Raw genomic sequence first — 22,339 nt, forward strand, 5'->3', positions numbered from 1 at the left:
CTTCATGGAGAGTGTACGTGACACGCACCGACCTCTTTCCTAGGCCGGCTGCGCGGTTACCATCCTGCCTCCCTGTTCTCACCGACTCATTTCACTCGTTCTCAAGATCGTGTGTCTTCCTCTTTCTTAGACTTTTTCATGTGGTACATTCTCGAGGAATCTCTTTTTTTAATTTTTTTATTTCCTGAGAAGTGCTTGAGAAGTAAATTTCCAAAATCCCTGCATGTCTAAGAATGTGTTTATTTTGTTCTCACACTTGATTGATTGTCTGGTTGAATACGGAACTCCACATTTAAAGTAAATCTCCCCGAGAACGCTGGAGCATTACTTCATTATCTCTTTGCTGGAAGATAATCCAGTGCTGCTGATGAGAACCCAGAGTCCCACCTGATCCTTGGCATTGGCACACATTTTTTTTTTTTATTCCTCTCTCTTTCTGGAAGATTTTAGAGTCTTCTCCTTTCCGGCCTTTTTCTTTCCTTCCCTGAAATTTCGTGAGCATGAATCCAAGTGCAGGCCTTTCTTCACTTTTTACAGGGGTCCTCACCGGGCACCCCTCCACCGTGTAGATATGTCACTCCTGGGCACAAACATTACTAGATACTCTTTTTTTTTTTTAAGACTTTATTTATTCATGAGAGAGACAGAGACATAGGCAGAGGGAGAAGCAGGCTCCCTGTGGGGAGCCGGATTCCAGAACCCCGGGATCACGTCCTGAGCCAAAGGCAGATGCTCAACGACTGAGCCACCCAGGTGCCCCAACTAGATATTCTTTTGTGATTTCTCTCTCCCTGCCTGGAACGCTTCTTCAGTGACCCTTGGTTCTTTTGAGTTGATCATATAACGTCTCAACTTGTCTCTCACGCTTTTCATTTCTTTGTGGATTCTATTTTATTTATTTTCCAGCCTAGGAGATCCCATTGGCATCTCACAGTCCCTCTATTGTACCGTGTTTGTTTATTCTTGTATTTTAGCAGTCGCTCTTTGTACGTGCTTAAGCTGGCCCTCTCTGCAGGCAGAGAGCAATGGAATCTATTCCGACTTTATGGGTTTGATTTCTGCTGGAATCTCTCTGAGGATAGTCACCAGAGGGTTTTTTTTTTCAGGGCGGGGGGTCATTATGCTTCCTCCCTTCCCTGTGTTATGCCTCTGCACACATAGGAGACACTTGGCCTATTTCTCAGAAAGTCCCCTCTTTCAAGCCACTGGTTTCTGACCACATTTCCAAAGGCCCAGGTTGACAAATGTTTTCCGACCTCCTTACCTAAAGGCTGGTGGGGGCTCTCTGTGGCAGAGGTGGCACACCAGTAGCTTGACTTTTCTCCAGAGCAGCGTTGTGCAAAATCTGGCCAGTGGACCCCTGCCCTTCTGTGTAACAGAAATCAAAACTGATCACTTAGAAACTTTTACAGCATCTTGACATTGCCAAGGGAACCAAGCATGATTGGCAATATCTTGAGTATCTTTTTAAATTTCATTTTCTAGTAATTCCTTTGATTATTATTTTTTATAAAAGTACCAGTCCCTAACAGATCAGAAACTTTTTTGGAGAAGGTTGAGGGCCAGGGAATGTCTTCTATGATAGATAGTTGAGGAGACACTGCTTTGTGGGGCCCAAGTCAGGAGAGGTCTAGGTAGGCTGTCCCTCTGATCAATGTCACATGAGGAGGGATCTTCTTGGACCACTGTCCCCATTCTGAGAGCCCTTGACACTCAGAGCAGGTTTCCTTAGAAATATTTCTTTGGCCTTAAAATTTTAAATTTTGGGGGCACCCGGGTGGCTCAGTGGTTGAGGGTCTGCCTTAGGCTCAGATTGTGATCCCTGGGTCCTGGCATTAAGTCCTGCATCAGGCTCCCTGCAGGGAGCCTATAACCTATGTCTCTGCCTCTTTCTGTGTGTCTCTCATAAATAGATAATCTTAAAATTTTTTTTTTTAATTTTCTAGTAGCAATGTTAAAAAAGCAGGTGAAATTCATTTTGGTAACATCTGTTATTTAATTGAACATATCAAGAAGACTTATTTCAACAAGCAATATCAAAATTATGAATGAGATATTTTGTAGTCCCTTTTTTACAAACTAAGTCTTCCAAATCTGGTGTGTCTTTTACAGGTATAGTACCCAAATTCAGACACTAAATTTTCCTTGAAAATATTTAACCTCTATTTAGATTTTACAAAATTTACCGTTGAGAAAGCAGATTAATATACTCAGATTGTCCCAATATACTTACAAGTTTTCCAGTTGAAATCAAATACCAGTTTTTAGATTTTATTTGAAGTTAGCTAAAATCAAATGGAATTTTAATTTCCATTTCTTATTCACATCAGCTGCATATCAAGTGCCGAACAGCCAAGTGTCTGGTGGCCGCCACACGGGACCACACAGTTCTGTCTTCATAGGGGTTCAGGTTCCACAGTATGTGCATTTGTCAAAATTTATTTCTTGACATAGTTAAAATCTTTAAATTTTACCTTAAACAAACAAACCTCCATCTAATGATATGCATGTATGTAAATTTTACCCCCCAAAACACCTCTAGTTAATGATATGCATGACGAAGTATTTAAAAGCAAAGTCGCTGATGCTTCCAACTTACTCTGAAATGCATCATAAGAAATAAAGATTGATGGCTACAGGGGTAAGTAGATGGATACGTATGTAATAAATCAAATATAGCAGAATGTTCATCGTAGATTCAGGTGGCTGGGATATATGGGTATTCAGTATACAATTTTTCTAACTTGTCTGAATGCTTAAAAATTCTAATAAGGTGTTGGGGAGAAAAAGAGACATGTCTGCAACGAGCTGCACCTGCATATAATCCCACTGCTAAATCTCAAAATTACAATGCTGAGTGAAAGAAGCCAGACCCCAAAGAGAATCTAGGCATGGCTCCATTTACACAAGTTTTTGGACTTTATAGGTAAGAGGTCAGACACAATTGATCTATGCTGTCAAAGGTCAGAATGTGGTTATCTGTGATGGGAAGGATGCCTAAAAGGGGGCACAAATGAGTTCTCAGGTGTAGATGAAGTTCTATTTTTGATTATGTGTGTGGGTTACAGGTGTGTGTGTTTGTTTTGTGACAATTCACCAAGGTTTTCGCAGAAATTTGCACTTGACTGTATATATAGCTCCATCATCAACTCTGTTGTTCACACTGCCACATAAAGGAAACCAGACCTCTTGAAACCACACTGCCTTGATGTGAAGATCTAATGGAGTGTGAGGGAGATCCCGCCCTGGTCCTAGGTGGGTCACCGGGACTGAGGATGCACCGGGCCTTGACGCTATGTGTTTGGGGAACTTTCTCTCTGTGTGGGTCTTGATTGCATTCTGGAACATGTTCTACAGAAAACAAACCCGTGTTCCTCAGTCCCACGACTGCACCCCTCATGACTGCCAAGATTTCAGGTAGTCCTATGCTCCCACCACTCGCCAACATTGACTTGCCTCTTAATGGCTTCACGGATCAAATGCCTTCTCTTTGGTAGCTCCAGGAACTATGCTCAGAGAACTTAAAGCACAAAACAGCGGGGCGCGTTCTCTAGCTCTTACAGGGTGAATGGTAAGAGCGGCAGAGAGGAGAGAAGAGGGACAAACTGAGGCAGAATAGAAGGAGATTTGTGGGGGGCCAGGGAAACTAGCAAATCAGCAGGGTGAGTAGAGTCCAAGATGCTCAGGGTGTGTCTGACTCATCCCAAGTTTTAGGTTCACCTTTCAGATACCCCCCCCCACTCCCCCACCCCTGGAGGACCTTCTGGTCCATACAGTGCTTGTCCTGCAAGAGCAAGGCGCCCAGAGTAAATTAAAAGCGGGGACATCTAGAAACCACAATTTCTCTTACCAGGGTTATTCAGCAGAACTTTGAGAGCACGCGGGGGGGGGGGGGGGGGGGGGGCGTTGAGTACTCTGGGCCCAGGACAGGGAGTGGGGGAAGAAAGGCCCAGTTGGCTCTGTCACCACGAAGTGTCTAAGAGAAGGGCAGGGGTCCTTGGCGGAGAGATGACCGCTAGGAAAGGCCAAGGAAGTTTCCAGAACTGAGGCTGAAAAGGGAGAGAGGCCTGGGGTGAGGGAGGAGGGAGCCCAAGGCCACAGAATTCCTTGCATCCAGCTCATTTGTGGGAAAAGCCTCCCGCCAAATCACAGGGAGGAGGTCTGGAAGTTCTTCAAAACGCAACCAATTCCTGTAAAGGACAGCGCCTCACCCCCACCCAGAGCTGGAGAAGGGGGCGTCCCTGCCCAGGGCACCACCTGGGCCCCATGGGTTCCCGGGCCGGGGCGGGGGGACTGGGGTTAGAGCTGGGACCCGAGCTCCCGCACCCCGGGGGTGGGGGGAAGGGGCCCCAGGGCCCGCCCGCTCCCCCCTCCTCCTGCCTTCCCTCCCCCCCCTCCTCCTCCCCTACCCCGACGGGACCCAAACCCGCCCCGCCCCCTCTTCCTTATCTCTTTCTAACCTTTTGCATTTTTTAGTCTCATTTCCTGTCGGGTTTTGCATTTCCCTCCCCCTGCCAGCCTATGACACACTTTCTCTCCTTTTTTCTCTCTCACCTCCTCCGGCCTCGGGACTCCGGCCTGGGCGGCGCGAAGCCCCCTGCAGGCCCTGCAGCCCCGGGCGGGCGGCGCCTGGACAGCGGCCGGCCAGGCGGTGGCGCGGGGGGCCGGGGCCCAAGGGGAAGCCGGCGGCCTGCGCGGAGGAGGCGGCGGGCGCGGCTGGCGGAGCATGAGCGCCCCAGGTAGGCAGGGCGGCCGCGGGGGAGGGGGCGCGGGGCGCGGGGCGCGGGGCGCGGCTGGGGGTGCAGCGTGGGGATGCCGCTGCCTGGGGGGCGCCGTCCCGGCGGGGTGCAGGCGGCGGGGGAAGGACACGCGGGGGTGGGGGGAACCCTGACGCCGCGGGGCCCCGGCGGTGGGGTGGGGAGAAGTGGGGGGGTCGTGGGAGATGGCGCCGCGGGGGGGGGCGGTCGCGATGGGGGCGCGGCCGGGAGCAGAGCACGCGCGGGGCGGGGGCGACCTGAGAGGTCCGGGCGGCTGGACCCCATCCCTCCCCCACTCTCCCGGCCGCCCCCCTCCCCAGGCCTTCCCCTGCCATCCTGATTGCTTCCACTTTCCGCCCCACCGTGTCCCCTCCATGCCCCCCTGGGACAGTCTGCGTCCCGGTGTGTCCACCTGGCACAGCCCCCACAGCCCTCCCAGATCGGAGGGATGGACCGGGAGGGGGTCTGCGGCCGTGGCCTGGCAGGGTGCCCCTCTGTGCACCTGCCCCACAGAGAGGAAAAGAACCTTCTCTCACACCTGAAAGGACAGGAAGTTTCCAGACCACAGCGAGGAGGCCTGACTCAGACGCTCCCGAGAAGGTGGGGCCCCTGGGTGCCGAGGGGGGAAGGACAGCCTCTCCCATGGGGAGTGTATGAATGGGGGCAGGAGGGGCCCCTCCTTTCCAGCAAAGCCAGGTGGGACCACCCCAGCACAGGGTTAGGCTGAGAGCCTCCCCCTCCCCCAGCTCTCCTAGGCTCTGGGCCACAGGGATTTGAGGTGAGTTCTCCCTCCATGGCTTCAGAGCTCAGAGCACAGTTGGAGGGGCCACAGGGAGACACACAGGCTGTGGGGAACCGCAGCCTTCCCGGCTGCACCTGCCCTGCATGGACCCAGAGCTTTCTCTGAGCTGGGAGCTTCCTGGCACAAGCTCAGAGCGCGTCCGCAGAGGGCCGTTTGCTTAAACCTGGTCTTGGACCAAACTGACCTCTGTGCCCAGACTGCCCTAAGAGACTTTGATTTATAGTTCAAAAAATGTGTCCTGACATTTACAACTCTCTTGAAGGGATAAGGTTATCAACCTACCAGAGAGGGAAAACGCGTTGATTAGTCGCTTGACAATTTCAGAATTTAGCCAAAACTCTCCACCTCTGTCCTTTCCCTGAATGTCCACTTCTGTTCATTCCCCCAAGGAAGTCATAATGAAATGATGGTCCTGCGGTGGGCCGGGGGTGATCTGAGGGCAGAGGGAGCCTCACTGCCCTCCAGCAAAAAGATTTGGACGTGTATGGATTATGTTAGTACCGGTATCGAGAGGGAAGGCTGCTAGCCTCGCCAGTCCAGTCTTGAGTCAGTGCATGAATGATTCTTTATGTGATTTTTTTCTTAATGGTGGTAAAGTGCGTAACATAAAATTTAGTTGGGTCTGCAGTTCAGTGGTATCAAGCACATTCACACTGTTGTGTCCTTACATTCCGAACTTTGTCATCTTTCCACTCTGAGACTCTGTCCCCCATTAATCACTGACCCCCCACTCACCTCCCCTGGTTTCTGGCATCCACCCCTCTGCGTTCTGTCTCTGTGACTCCTCCAGGGACCTCCTACAAGGGGGTTCATACAGCATTTGTCTTTTTCTCGCTGGCTGATTGCAACGATGAGTCCTCAAGGCTCATCCATACTGTAGTGGGCATCTGAATTTCCTGCCTTTTTAAGGCTGAGTAATATTCCGTTGTGTAGGTGGACCTGGTTTTTGTTTTATCCGTTCATCCTCTTTTTTTTTTTTAAGATTTTATTTATTCATAGAGACACAGGTGTTGGGGGGGCAGAGACACAGGCAGAGGGAGAAGCAGGCCCCATGCAGGAAGCCCGACGTGGGACTGGATCCAGGGTCTCCAGAATCACACCCCAGGCTGCAGGCGGCGCTAAACCCTGCGCCACCAGGACTGCCCTATCCGTTCATCCTTTATGTGATCTTCTAAAATGACTTGACTTGTGAACCTAACTGTTGGTCTAAAGATGAAGATCCTTGTTTGAGTTAGCCAGTGGGTACTGTCTAGGTGACACTGCACTGGGCACTGTGGGGGACACACAGAAGGGATGTGAGACCCAGATGTCCTTGCCCTAAGTAGGTCATGCCGTGCCATCTGTGCACACCATTGCCAGAGCATACTGAGTCTCAAACCAGTTGGAACAGAATTGAAGGGAGGAGGACGGTGGGAGGTGAGGCTGGAACATGATAGAAGGTTCTAGAATGAGACCAGTGCAGGCAGGGCAATGTCCTGGCCTAGTCTTCACTTTGCTACATAGTGTTTCTCTACCCTCCCAAGAGGAAACTAGTTTCCCAGGACCAAAGGGCTGTGTGTCTGGTATGACGATGACAGCAGGGCTGTGTGTCAGGTATGACGATGGCAGCAGACGGTGGAAGATGGAGGCAGCTCCTTGCAGCACGTCACGCATGGAAGGCCAACTTGGGTCCTGATGTTCAGATGATAGAGATGAAGAGGAGCTTCGGAGGTTCAGTGGAGTTCCTCAAGTCCATTTTAAAGTCCCTTTCTGCTCCCTCTTCCCTTGTGCCCATGCTCAGCCTTGGAGGCAGTGCTCCCTATGATGGGGACAGGGTTTACAACTTCGTGTGGACCAGGATTCCCAAATGACCACCCAACACGAGCGTGACTGCTGTTGTGTGCACAATCTGATCTGTGAAACTATTTAAATAATCTAATCAAGGGAAGAAGGCAATAGGAGGTCCATGCTCCACCTTTTGGGTCCGAGGCTGGCTGGGACGGTGGGTAGATGCATCAGGCTGCGGCCCCAGACGTGGGTGCCAGTCACAACAGTTCATCTGTGCTCAGCCTGTGACCTTGGACAGCCCTGTCACGTCAGCCCTCTGAGAGTCATTTCTCCCCAGTGAAATACAGATATTAATACTGATTATTTTCAGGATCGTCGGTTACACCAAGCATAAAATGAGAAAACACGAAATGTGACAAATGACAACCTTTGCTAGAATTACCGAGATCCGGGGAGGAGGAGAGATCGGACACCGAGGTCCATCCAGATTGGGGGCTGGAATTCCAGCTTTCCCACACAGCCCAGCTGGGTGGACTCCCCTGCCTGGTTTCCTTGTCTGCAAACCCCACCTTCTAGGCAATTGTGTGGATATGCTGTATTATGCGATCAGCCTAGAAAATATTTGAGTGGATTTGAACATAGGGACAGAAATAAATGAAAGGAGAACTTTCAAGGTATCCCCCTAAAAACACTTCTCTTTTAAGGACAGTTGAAAGCTGCAGGTGCCCAGATGCCAGCCCCGACCTGGACACGCCTCGTGGGAAGAACATGCCCTGGGCATCGTCCCCTGAACTCTTTATGAGCTCCTCTTGCTCTGTGGGTCAGTGGTTTTAATGGGGTGACTGTTGTCAGGAGGGTAACCTCTCTGGTCATGATCTGTTTGGGGCTTTGAGATTATGATGTCACGTTTGTGTTAGGGTGTCCATGGCCCAGCACCAAGGAGTCATAGGAGATCTGTTCCCACCCTCCTGGGGCTTGTGTGCTCTCTTCCTGTGCCAGGACCGTGGTCAGGCTCCCTCAAGCACATCTGTTGTGTCACAAAGCTGGCAGGGGGGTCATTCCTCAGTGGATGATGCTCCTCACTAGTGGCTGAGCCAGAGGGAGGGGCGTGCAACTCCATACCCCAAAAGAGGGCTCCCTCCTCCCCGTGTGGTTTCTGTTTCAAGGGTGTAGGCTTCCTTCCTGCCCCACTCCCACTCAGGAATGAGCACTCTTCATACACACATGTAGCAGCAACAAGGTGGGGCCTCCCGTGCCCTGCCCACAGATCCTGGTGGTGCCATAAGGCAACATCTGTCAGACTCTGTTTTCTACAGCCACTGCCACTGCCTGGTGTTGGCCCCATCTGCAAGGAGGCGAGATCCTTTAGTGGGAAGATCTATGGTCTTGGAACCAGGCACACCGGGCATCCGCCCTGGCTCTGCAACACACCAGCTGTGTGACCTCAGGGAAGTCATCATGACTCTGAGCCTCAATTGAACATGTGTAAAATGGGTATAAAAAGGCCACCCCTGAATTAACATAGACCAAAGTGTTTCCAAATGAAGGTGCCCAGATGACTTCTGCTTTCAAGCTGTACTTCTGACTTGCTTACTTTTGATGGAGATGGGGGCAGGAGGTAGAACAGAGAGATGAGTTCAATACAACAGAGACCGCAGTGCTATCTCCTAATTTACAAAAAAATCAATGAGACGCAGGAATTGGCAAACTCTCCCTGTAAAGGTCCAGATAGTAAATATTTTAGGCTTTTCAAGCCAAATGGTCACTGTGGAAACCGCTCAGCTCTGTCCTTGCAGCGTGAGAGCAGCTGCAGGCATGAATGAGTGTGGCCAGATTGGACAGTGGCACAAAATGGGCAGTGCCGGATTGGTCCTTGACCATAGCTCGCCAACTCCAGAATTGGGCAACTTGACCCAAGGAGAAAATTCTTTTTTCTTTTTAAGATTTCATTTATTTATTTGAGAGCGAGAAAGAGAGAGAGAGAGCGAGTGCACAAGCAGGGGGAGGGGCAGAAGGAGAAGCAGACTCCCACTTAGCAGGGAGCCAGACTCAGGGCTCCATCCTAGGACCCTGGGGTCATGACCTGAGCCAAAGCAGCCGCTTCACCAGCTGAACCAGCCGCTTCACCAGCTGAACCACTCAGGCTCTGTAAGAGGAAAATTCTTAAAGGACATAGGCAAACAGAATATGAACACAGCAGCCGACACACTTCATTTATGAATTGCATGCAAAGTAATACAACAGGGGCGTGCCATTTTACACCTGTCACACTGGCAGAGGTGAAAAGGTTGAGGGGCAGCAGGCACTCACACACCATGACTTTGATAATATTTACCAACAGGATATGTGAATAAATGCTTTAGACTAGGAATCCCGCTTCTAAGAAATTATCACAGGTAAGACTGTTTCTGCACACCGATATTCATTGTAGCATTGTTTATCACAAGAAAAAGTTTGAAGCCACAAATGTGCCCCAGGAGTGAGGTCCATCCAATACCATGGAATTCTGTGAAGCCATTAATAATGGACCTGGCAGGACTCAAGAGGACGTCAGAGGAGTTTCTGGAACAAAAAAACATTAACACATATAAGAAACTGCTCTATAGGGACCTTGGGGAGAGGGTCTTGGTATTTATTTTGTATTTTGTACTGTTTATTTTGTGTCCTTGTCCCTCTTTTTTTTTTTTCTTTTTTGTTTCTTAGCATCTGTTATCTTTTTGATTTAAAAAAAAAACAAAAAATAAAAATTAAAATTAAAAAAAAAAAACAAAAAACAGTTATGGGCGCAGCCTGGGTAGCTCAGTGGTTTAAGGCTGCCTTCAGCCCAGGGCCTGATCCTGGAGTCCCAGGATCGAGTCCCACGTCGTGCTCCCTGCATGGAGCCTGCTTCTCCCTCTGCCTGTGTCTCTCCCTCTCTCTCTGTGTGTCTCTCATGAATAAATAAATAAAATCTTAAAAAAAAAAAAAAAAACCGGCTATGTAGAGGCCTCTAGATGGCTCAGTTAGTTAAGCACCTGCCTTCAGCTCATGTCATGGTCTCAGGGTCCTGGGATCCAGCCCCTGTCAGGCTTCCTGCTCAGCGGGGAGCCTGCTTCTCCCTCTGCCCGGCCCCCTGCTTGTGCTGACTCTCTCTCTCTCTCTCTCTTTCTCTCTGTCAAATAAATAAATAAAATACAAACAACAGGGGATCCCTGGGTGGCTCAGCGGTTTGGCGCCTGCCTTTGGCCCGGGGCGCGATCCTGGAGTCCCGGGATCGAGTCCCACATGGGGCTCCCAGCATGGAGCCTGCTTCTCCCTCCTCCTGTCTCTGCCTCTCTCTCTCTGTCTGTCATAAAATAAATAAATTAAAAAAAAAAAACAAACAACAACAATATAAAATTAGCTTAGTAGGAGACTCCACTGCTGGTGTCCTAGCTTCTCTGGGTCTCATCTGTCACCCTCTCAAGAGACCCTGACTTCTGATTTCAGCTGCATCTCAATAAGAGAAATCCCAGGGCCTCAGCACCCCTATCAAAAGGCAAGACACCTCCCAAATCTGAACAGCTGAAGAGTTTGTCCATCCACCCACATAGCCACACACCCAAGTGGAGACACAGGTCCCTTCAGGTGCCCGGGATCGGGGAGTGTCTCGAGCCCCTGCTTTGCCTGTCCTTGCGTGTCACCTAAATGGAACCATAGGGCATGTTCCCTTTTACCTCCAGCTTGAGACTCATTGGTTGGTGCAGTGTGCAGTGAAACTGGGGTCCCTGTAGCCGCGTAGCTGGGCGGCACCGTGTAAATGCACTGCAGTTTCTCTACTGTTCTGGCACCGGTTAGCATCTGTGGGTTTGCACTTCAGGGCTATTATGATAAAGCAGCCCTGAATATTCTTATGGAAGTCTTAGTGGCAATGATCCTTTTTTTTTTTTTTTTTTTTTTTTTAGTCTAAAGACGAATAGAAACCCTGTGCCAACATTATTGAGCTTCAGTAAATTGTTATTTTCGTGGATGAATGTTGGAATTAAGCACAACTGTGTCTTAATGACATGAGTGCTTCCTTCCTGGCCTCTGAGTAAAGGATTATGTGATTCATTGACATTTCCTAATGAAGAAAATGGTCTTTTTTTTTTTTTTTTTTTTTTTTTTTTAAAAAAAAGGGATTGGAGTGCAGTTGGTTTGGAGGGACACGTAAGTTGAATAGTAGTGATAGCTCACACTTGCCTCCCAGGCTCCAGGCTCCAATTCTCAGGGGCTTTTCGAAAACAGGCGTGTTAAGCTCCATCATTCCTTGTGGGCACCATGGCCCTGAGCCATCCCTGTTTGTGGACCAAGAGAGGGGTATGGGGAGATCCCCTGTTCCTGGGAGTGTTCCCCATTTCTGCAAGTCCTGTCTTCCGGGGCCCCTATGGGAGGTTCTGCAGCATGGCTTCTACATTCAGGGAGGTTTTAGGTCTCAGAGGAAAGTGGTTCCAGGTAGGGGAGCCTCCTTTCTACGACTACAGCAGAGCACGGGGTGTTCACAGGGAACGGACCCATCCCTTTTACCCTTAGTGTCGGATACCACTTTTATGTAGTGTTGCATCTTTCTTAACTAATTTTAAAATATGCTTTTTAAGGGGCACCTGGGTGGCTCAGTGGTTAAGTGTCTGCCTTTGGCTCAGGGCGTGATCCTGGGGTCTCAGGATTGAGTCCCGCATCAGGCTTCCTGCAGGGAGCCTGCTTTCCTTCTACCTATGTCTCTGCTTCTGTGTGTCTCTCATGAATAAATAAATAAAATATTTTTTAAAAAATTTTTAAATAATAAAATAAAATATATTTTTTAAGCCCAAACTTCTCTGTTTTGTGGTAGTCTGATTTACAGGGCCCAAGAGGCCCTCACGCCCTAAGCCAGTGGCCATCCTCCCTTGTGTGTCTGGGCGCATGGCACCCTTCCCACTCTCCTCCACCTACCAGGCCCGCTGTCCCACACAGGTGCCAGAGACCATCCTGTCTGTGCAGAGTCCTCGAGTGCCGGTACCCTTGCTTTCCCACATCATCCACTCTTCCCTTCTCTCCAAGGACCATTGCCATCCCAGTACAGATATGCTGCAGCTCCGTGCGCCTTTATTTTATTTTATTTTATTTTATTTTATTTTATTTTATTTTAATTTTTATTTATTTATGATAGTCACAGAGAGAGAGAGAGAGAGAGAGAGAGAGAGAGGCAGAGACACAGGCAGAGGGAGAAGCAGGCTCCATGCACCGGGAGCCCGATGTGGGACTCGATCCCGGGTCTCCAGGATCGCGCCCTGGGCCAAAGGCAGGCGCCAAACCGTTGTGCCACCCAGGGACCCCCTCCGTGCGCCTTTAAAGAAAAGACCAGGTCCCTCTGGGTTTCCTGTCCCCTAGCGGCTCCCTGCAGACATGGCTCTGCACTGCTCTCTACCAGCCTGCTGCTGCCACTGTAGCAGGATTCCACAGTGGGGACTTACTGTCTCTCAGCCCTGGAGGCTGGAAATCCCAGATAAGGTGCAGGCAGGGCTGGGATCTCCTGAGGCCTCTCCCCTGGGCTAGTACATGGTCGCCCACTTGCTTATCCTCTGTGGCCTTTCCCTCTGTGCATTTGTTATGTTGGATTGGGGCTCACCCTCACAGCTTTATTTTAACTTAACCACCTCTTTAGCGGCTTTATCTCCAACTACGGGTACCGAGGTTAGGGCTTCAGTGTGTGAATTCAGGAGATGCAGTTCTGCCCATCACCTTTAAAGCAGGTGTCTTTGGATATGTTGTCTACACTGTCATACCCCTCCACTGCCCTCTGTCTGGGACCCAGCACTCTATTTAAATAGTTCTTATCAAGGCCACCGATGGCCCCCTAGCAGCTTAGTCTAGAGGTCCATTCTTCATCCTTCCCAGACCTGACCCCAGCCTCACGTGACAGTCCACCCCCTCCTCCTCAGAACACAGCATTGGTTCGCCCTCTTGATCTTCGTCCCGCCTTGCTGACCACTCCTTCCTACTTCTGATTCCTCCATAATCCTTGACCTAGGGTCTAAGTGCCTTGGGCCTCCTCTCCCTGTGCTCACCTTCAAGGGTGGTCTCATCTGCTCTCACAGCTTAGGAGTGCTCCCTATTTCATCACTGCTAGGTCTCTATCACCTTAGGCCCCCTCTTGAGCTCTAGATGCTAAGAGCCAACAGTCTCAAACTTGTCTCCCTGGATGTGGAGGAGATCTGGAATCCAATTTCTGACTCACCAACCCTGCCAGGAGCTCAGGCTTAAACATCTCTGAGAGGCTCCTGATTCCTGTCTCAGAAACAGGAGTGTTTCCACTTGCTCAGTGCAGAAATCGCACCAGCTCTGGCTAGGTCACGGAGAATGCTATTCTTAAGCTTTGTTGGGGCATCTTTGGGTGGAGACTTGGTCACCAGCAACTGGAGTATCGCATGGTGTGCTGGAGACACCCCTGGGCTCAGAAAGAGGGTATGTGGGGTCTGAGCCACTAACCCATTGGGCAGTCTTGGTCAAGTCCCTGCTCCCCTCTGGGCTCAGTTTCCTCTGATGTTAAGCAATTATACAGGACTTGGGATGGCACATGGGTTCCATCTTGAGGGCCAGTTCCAGGCAGCTAGTAATGGCTTGTGTGAGAAGGACCGTGCTCTGTGATCAATTACCCATGTCTGCTGTGGGTGTAAAACTGAAAATTGAAGTCTGGGTGCCCTGGATTAGTCATCTGTGCACTTGCTTGTCATGACCAAGAACCCTTAGAGCCTTAAAAATCCATGATTGTTCCATGACCTTGAGCAAATCACTTCATTGCCACAAGATTTTGCTTCTTCACGAGCAAGATGGAGATAAATCATCCCTGCCTCCCTACCACCCCAAATTGCTCTGAGCAACACATGAGATGGTGGGTGAGAAATTGCTTTGAAAATAACAAAATGTGAGGTTTTATTGTTATTAATTGACATCTCTGGTCATGAATTCATGTTAGTCATGCCTTCCTCGGAACCATCTCTCTGGGCTTTGCTTTCATTTTCTCCCACTCTGGCAGGACAATGCCATTTGGATTTCCCTAGTGATGATGAGGAAGGGGATGACCATGATGTTGGGTGTGGGGCATAATCTTCTGTGCTTAGAAGATCTCAACATCTTTAACACCAGGGAGGGTGGCTTCCTCTGAGGACTTGCAGGCAGCCAGGGGTGTACCTCTTGTACTACCAGCCGTGCTTTGGTCCCCAGCACTTCATGATGCTTGTAGGGAACAAAAATCTTCCCCAAATAAAATTTTGTCCCCCTTCAGAGTTCATCCTTACTACCCAAATTCTGGAGTTAAATTAATTCTCCGGTTGGGCAGCTGGGAGTGGTTGGTCTTGCTCTGGAGTGGGCACTGCCCTGCAGGCTGTGGGAATCCAATGGAGAGACCCACATCGATCTGTTTTGTCACCTGATAAAAACATCCCTGTCCCCAAATCTACCCGTCTCTCTTCTTTCACCTTGAATGTTGTTAATGCTCTGTGTTTTCTGCGAAAATCCCAAACAAGAGTCCCCATTTGCAGCCTCCTGTATGCATTAACTTTTCCCTCAGACCCAGGGGAGCCATCTGTTCTTATATTATTTGGCTTAAGCGAAGCTTTGGGGGCATTTCTTCTTGCCAGTGGTATATTCTGAGTCGGATTCATTGGCCGGGCTCTTATTTATTAGCGAGGGTGTTTTATTGTAATGCGATTCATTTCCTCTGGCTTCATTCTCCAGCCTTTGTCAAGTTTGTCATGAACAATGTTTGGTGTGGTGTGAAATGAGAAGCATTCAGAACTTTTCTAAGACATAAAGGGTCTTTTTTTTTCTGGTTTGATTTCTTTTGTTTCTTTCTTTCTTTCTTTCTTTCTTTCTTTCTTTCTTTCTTCTTTCTTTCTTTTTGGTTAGGGGCAGAAAAATAAAGGACTCGTGTTTCCTGTAGGCCTGGAAACAGTGAATCAGATTTTTGTTTTGTTTAAAACCTGAAAATCTCAGGCAGGAGTTGAAAGTCTCTGGACAGAGCTGAACGCCGTGTTTAAAGCACTGGGGTGATACCCCTTCTCAGTGGGCCATTCCGCAGGGGAGGGGGTGGCTACCCACAGGGACTGATTTGAGCGGGACCAACAGTATTGCCTGAGTCAAAGCACTGCCCGGGACAGAGTGGGCAGTGACACTTCCTCCCTTGCCTTTCCTGTCCCGAGGGACATTTTCATGATTCAACACCTGGTTGTTGTTCACAGAAGAAAAAGTATAGTAAGTGTGGGCTGTGCCTCCCGGCAGCCACAAAACCTTGATCGAGTTCACTGAACATCTCTACACCTCTCCTCATCTAAAATGGGGATAACAGCATTAGTAGACAAGATACCATCTACCGAGTGCCCAACATCTGCAGCAAGCACATCTCTCAGGGAGACACACAGTGAGGGTGCACACTCACGATACAGGTATACACTGCTCGTTTGCGGGGCTCTAGATCAAGCTCTGAAGGGCCCCTGCCAAATCTAAAATTTATTAAGAACAATTTACTCCTTTATCAGACCTCCCATATGTGAACCCCCATTACTACTCTTATCCACTTATTCATCCCTCACATGTGTCCTGCCCCGCATGCACCATCCACGAGCCTCCTGCTAGGTGCTAAGGATAAAAGGATGAAAAGCTGGAGTCCCTGCGACAACCAGCCTGTAGTGTGGTGAGGAGACAGGTGTGGATGCACCCAGTAAAGGGGAGCAGCCGCGTCTGCCCTAGAAAGTCGGAAAGACTTCCCAGAGCCGGTCAAAGCTGAACAAAAAGTCTGGGAGAAAAGGCTTTTACCAGCGGAAGTGGAGAGGGCCTTCTAAGCAGAGAAGCAGCCTCCACCAAGCCAGGGAGGTGCAGTTAGTGTCAGGGTCAGACAAAAAGATGGGAAGGGGTCGGGGCAGAGGAAGGAGAGGCCACTGAGAGCCCTAGGCTGCCTTGCCAAGGAGGCAGATGCTGTCCTGCGGGTGAGGGCCAGCCGCGGGGCTGAGCAGGACCCACAAGCCGGGATGGATGTGCAGGTTCGAAAGATCACGAGTGGCAGCAAGAACAGATGGGAGACTCCAGGCAAGATGCAGGGCCCCCTCTGACGGGACACAGGCCAGGATTCATTTTATTGTTATTTCAAATAAACTTCACATTGAAGTGTAACATTCATACAAGAGACGTGCACAAACCCTAAGCACTCAGTCCAGGGAGGTTACGCAAAACACACGTGCCTGCGTCACTAGCACCCCGATCAGGAAATAGAAACCAACTGGCTAAAAAATAGTGTAATGAATGATAATAATGACTTTCAATATAGTTATAATTAATAGTATAGATATCTCCCAAATATGGCATGGGACATTGAGGTACTAAAAAATATTGGTAGTCAGGATGCCTGGGTGGCTCAGTGGTTGAGCATCTGCCTTTGGCTCAGGGCATGATCCCAGGGTCCTGGGACCGAGTCCCACGTCGGGCTCCCTGCATGGAGCCTGCTTTTCCCTCTGCCTATGTGTCTGCCTCTCTGTGTGTCTCTCATGAATAAATAAATAAAAATAAGTTTTTAAAAAATAAATAAATGGGCAGCCCAGGTGGCTCAGTGGTTTAGCGCCACCTTCAGCCCAGGTCATGATACTGGAGACCTGGGATCGAGTCCCACGTCGGGCTCCCTGCATGGAGTCTGCTTCTCCCTCTGCCTGTGTCTCTCCCTCTCTCTCTCTCTGTGTCTCTCATGAATAAATAAAATAAAAATTTTAATTAATTAATTAGTTAGTTAATTAATTAATTAAAATATTGGTAGTTTATTCCAAGTACAAACCTAATTGAGTGCTGGACAGAGCTGAACGCCGTGTTTAAAGCTTTGCGGTGATACCCCTTCCCAGTTGGCTACCGGAGCGGCACCCACATTTTGCACATAGCCACACTTTGCACGTAGTGCTTTGTCAGTGACAGTCTGTTTTATGAATATTCCACATTTTATCTGTACTACTGTTGAAGGCTATCTGGGTTGTTTCTGATTATTTTGCCTTTGTGAGTAAGGCTGTTGTGAACATTCTTATGCTCATCTTTGGGAGGTTCATGCCTGTATTTCCACTCAAGGGTGGGTCCACTGAATCATAGAGTATGCTGATAGCTCTAGTAAATACTGTCAAGTCATTCTCCAAGAATGTTCCAGACTTACACTCCATCAGTGCCACATGCTAGTTCCAGCTGCTCCACATCTTTGCTCACACGTGCTATTGTCTGTTTCTTAATTTTAACCATTCCGGTGGGAGTGCAGCCAAAACAAATAGCTTTGTGGTTTTAATTTGCATTTCACTTATGACTAATTAAGTCAAGTCCCTTTTTGTGTGCTTATTGGCCATTTTGAATTTCATCCTTGGTGAAGCACCCCCTCAAGTGTTTTGCCTATTACTCTTTTAGGTTGGCAGCTTCTTATTGAATTATAGTAGTTCTTTATATGTGATATGTAGGAGCCCTTTGTCAGATGTAAGTATTACGGGTATCTTTCTTCAGTTTATGGCTTACTTTTTTTCACCTTCTTAATAGAGTCTGCTGATGAATAAAAGTTTTTAATTTTAACATAGTCCAATTTATGTGGATTTTTTTCTTATAGTCAATTATTTTTTGGAACCTTTTCAAGAAAGATTTATTTACCCCAGAGTTTATGGCTTCTTCTAAGTCTTTATTGTTTCATCTTTCACATTTAGATCTATAGTCCCTCTAAAGTGAATTTTTTCCTTTAAAATTCATTTTACTGAAGGATAATTTACATACGATAAAATGCACCCATTTTAAGTATACAGTCCAGTGTGTTTTGACAAATATATATAGCCATGTAATGACAATCACAATCAAGGTATAGACTGTTTCCATGACCCCATAAAGTTGCCCCAAGTCCCTTTGCCACTCAGGTGTGGTCCATGGACCAACAGCAACAGCCTCACCTAGAAGCTGGTTAGGAATGCAGACTCTCAGGCCCAGTCCCAGACCTGCTGAATTAGAATCTGCATTTCAACAATATTTGAAGGTACTTTGTATGTACATTAAAGGTTTAGAGGCAATCTTAGTTCCTTTGGAGAAAGATGACAAGCCAAAAATGCTGTTTCTATTGTTATAAATAGCATAGCCTGAAGCAAGGCAGAGTAAATGATAGATCATCCAGTTTGGGAGAAAAATGAAAGTGAGAAGAAGGACTAAGTTGGGAAGAAGTTTCGAAGTCATTACCGGAGCACCCTCTATTCCCTACACGAAAAACTTATCCTCCTAGAGTCCTGGCCCCACCCATGTTGGGGCCAGGCTCACTGGAGGATCAGGATTTGCCACTGGGGAGGCTCATGGGGCAGCTGTGTCCTGCTCTGTGCCCTAGACCAGAGTGGAGAAAGCCATCCTAAGGACCAAGCTCAAAAGAGATTTAATTTGGGTATTCTTATTGTTACCTTTTGGACTTTGTTTCAAGTTTAATTTTTATCTTTATCTAAGAAATACATGTGTTGGTTTTATTTATTTATTTATTTTTTTATTTTATGATAGTCACAGAGAGAGAGAGAGAGAGGCAGAGACACAGGCAGAGGGAGAAGCAGGCTCCATGCACCGGGAGCCCGACGTGGGATTCGATCCCGGGTCTCCAGGATCGCGCCCTGGGCCAAAGGCAGGCGCCAAACCGCTGCGCCACCCAGGGATCCCCATGTGTTGGTTTTAAATGTCCAATATTTCCATGTGGCTTATAATAAAAAATAGCAGCCCCTCAGCCACATCTTTAGCCACGCCTCCTGGTTTGAGCCGTCCCCCGAATATCCACTTTCTGCCTCTATTTCCTGAACCTTGCTGGGCTCTTCTGGACAGCTCTTCGACCATTAGGCACTAGATTTCATCCTTCTCTAAGTCTCTAAACATTTCTAAAACATAAATTAAATTTCTTTTAAAAATTCAAACAAATTATACACATACATATATAATAGAGAATACTAATGTATATCCTAATATATAATAATACTAACAAAAAGATTTCACATTTCAGTCTATGGAATTTATTTTTGTGAATGTTTGAAATATCTTTGAATGCATTTCCAGGGGCTGTCCCAGCATATCCTTTCCCCTCTGATCTGCAGTGCCAAATTTCTCAGGAATCAAATTTTCCTCTACCCTGGCTCTAAATCTGAGTTTATTGTTGTATTCCTTAAATATGCTTGTCTTTAGCCAAACAAATACTGGACTGTCTTCTTCCCCTTTTGTTCTCTGCCTTCTCAGGTTTTAATTAAATATTTCCTGATTCCATTTTATCTCCTCTCTTAGGTTACCAATTATACTTCTTTAAAACCTTTTTAAAGAGTTTAGAATATACATTTTTAACTAATCCAAGTTACCCTTCAAATGACACCATACTGCTTCACATGTAGTATAGGCATTTGATCACTGAGTATTTACTCCCAGTTCTTTCCCCCAAACCTGTGAGAGAGATGTCAGTCACCTCACCATTACCGTGCTAGAATTACCGCAACGTGGTTACTATTGGGGACCAGCCACAAACATTACTATCATAGACTGACCCTGACTTATAATGGCTCCACTTACGAATTTTCATTTTTCGACTTTACAATAGTGCAAAAGCAGTGTGCATTCAATAGCAACTATACTTTGAGTTTTGAATTTTGATCTCACTCCCAGGCTAGCAATTACAGTATGATTTTCTCTCGAGATGCCGAGCAGCAATGAGCCACAGCTCCCAGGTATGGGAGCATACCCTATACACTTACAACCACCCTGTACCCATACAACCATTTTTCACTTTCAGTACAATCCATTGAATTACATGGAATATTCAGCACTTTATTATAAAATTGGCTTTGTGTTCAATGATTTTTCTCAACTGTGGGCCAATGTCAGTGTTCTGAGCATGTCTAAGATAGGCTAGGCTGAGCCATGATGTTCAATAGGTTAAAGTGTATTAAGCGCATTTTCAACTTAACAGTATTTTCAATTTACAATGGGTTACTAGAGGTAACCCCATCATAACTTGAGGAAGATCCATACTTGAGAAAACAGTCCTATTTTAGGTCAATTAAGGAAGAGAAAAACGAAAAGATCTTATTTTATATTTATTTGTTCCTTCTCCAGTGTTCTTTTCTTTTCTTTTTTTTTTAATTTTTTTAATTTTTATTTATTTATGATAGTCAGAGAGAGAGAGAGAGAGGCAGAGACATAGGCAGAGGGAGAAGCAGGCTCCATGCACCAGGAGCCCGATGTGGGATTCGATCCCGGTTCTCCAGGATCGCGCCCTGGGCCAAAGGCAGGCACCAAACCGCTGCGCCACCCAGGGATCCCCAGTGTTCTTTTCTTTATACTATCTTTTTTCTGCCTGAGGATCAACTTTTAACACATCTTTCAGGGCAAGTCTGCTGGCCATAAATTCTCTGCACTTTAGCTTATCTGGGAGAGTCTGTATTTCTCCTTCCCTTTTGAGGATGATTTCATTGGATATAGAATTCTAGGTTGGTAATTTTTTCTTTCTTGATACTTGGAATACTGCCCTCCATTCTCACTGCGTGGTGTCTGACGAGAAGTGCACTGTGATTCTTATTGCTTTATAGGTGTTTCCTCCCTGCTGTGAATGCTTTCTAGATTTTCTGTTTATCTTTGGATTTCTGTAGTTTGGATCTGATGTATATAGGTGTATTTTTCTTGTTGTTTATCCTCTTTGGTATCCTCTGAACTTCCTGGATTTGTGCAGTGGTGTCATTAGCTTTGGAAAGTCCTTGGTTATTATTAATTCAAATATTCCTCTTGCTTCTTGTTTTCTTCTTCCATTGCTTATCTAACTACACACATACTCCACCTCTGATATTATCTGGTAATTCTTGCTTATTCTACTCTGTTTTGTTTTTGTTTTACTCCTTTATCTTTCTACACTTCAGTTTAGGAAGTTGTATTGACCTATTTTCAAACTTTTTTCCTTGGCCATGTCCAGCATACCAATTAGCTTGTCAGAGGCATTCTTCATCTTTCTATTTCTTTAGGTCTTCTATAATGTCTTTCAATAAACTTTAAAAATCTCTTTAAAGGTCTTGCTTAGCTTCTATTCCTCTAATCTTTTGGTCTTTGCTGCTCTTATAGTGTCTTTTAAAACCTGGCATTTATGTTTTTACTAGTGTAGAGAAGCACAGGCTTTTTTACATATTTAATCTTGGATTCATAACTATACTGAACTCTTTTAAGTTCTGATGATTAGTCTCCAGGTTTTTTGGTTTTTCTATGCAGATAATAATATCATTTGTGAGTGATAATACTGGTCTTTCCCCTTCTTTTTCATGTCTTAGATCTTTTCTTTCTTTCCTTCTTTCGTTTTTTTACTACATTGGCTAGCATCTCTAACAAAGCATTGAATAGTAGCAGTAATAGTGAACATCTATGTTTTGGCTCCAATCTTGAAGGAAAAGCTTTCAGAGTTTCACTTTTAACTATTATGTTTCCTGGAGGATTTTTGTGCACTTATTTAATTCATTTCTGAACATTTATTTCCTTTTCATTCCTAGTTTTCAAATATATTTTATCTCAAATGCATGTCAGATTTTAACAAGTGCTGTTTCTAGAGTTACTGAAGTGTGTACAACTCTTTGCCTTACTCTTAATTAATCAAATCTCTTTATATTATTTTCTAAACTTAAACCAATTTTGTATTTCTGGAATAAATGTAACTTGATCATGATTTTGTTTATTGTAGCTAGATTTTTTTTCTACTTGGACAATCTTTTTGAGTTAAACCATTCATTTGGGGATCCCTGGGTGGCGCAGCAGTTTGGCGCCTGCCTTTGGCCCAGGGCGCGATCCTGGAGACCCAGGATCGAATCCCACGTCGGGCTCCCGGTGCATGGAGCCTGCTTCTCCCTCTGCCTGTGTCTCTGCCTCTCTCTCTCTCTGTGACTATCATAAATAAATAAAAAATTTAAAAAAATATAAAAAAACCCCATTCATTTGTGCTTTTTCTATTCCCCAACATATGTGTGTGTGTGTGTGTGTGTGTGTGTGTGTGTATAAT

General features: G+C 46.8%; 1 protein-coding gene across 2 annotated transcripts in view; it reads left to right on the forward strand.

Annotated features, from left to right (window-relative positions):
* The first annotated feature begins 4,525 nt into the window (after positions 1-4,525).
* Positions 4,526-22,339, forward strand: part of CARD11 (caspase recruitment domain family member 11) — a 115,255-nt gene continuing 97,441 nt past the window's right edge. For both annotated transcript variants that reach the window (XM_041746996.1, XM_041746995.1), the window contains exon 1: positions 4,526-4,739. The gene's annotated coding sequence lies outside the window, so the exon portion shown is untranslated. The remainder of the gene's footprint in view (positions 4,740-22,339) is intronic.

Source organism: Vulpes lagopus, chromosome 3, assembly GCF_018345385.1.
Source record: "Vulpes lagopus strain Blue_001 chromosome 3, ASM1834538v1, whole genome shotgun sequence".
Taxonomy (NCBI): domain Eukaryota; kingdom Metazoa; phylum Chordata; class Mammalia; order Carnivora; family Canidae; genus Vulpes; species Vulpes lagopus.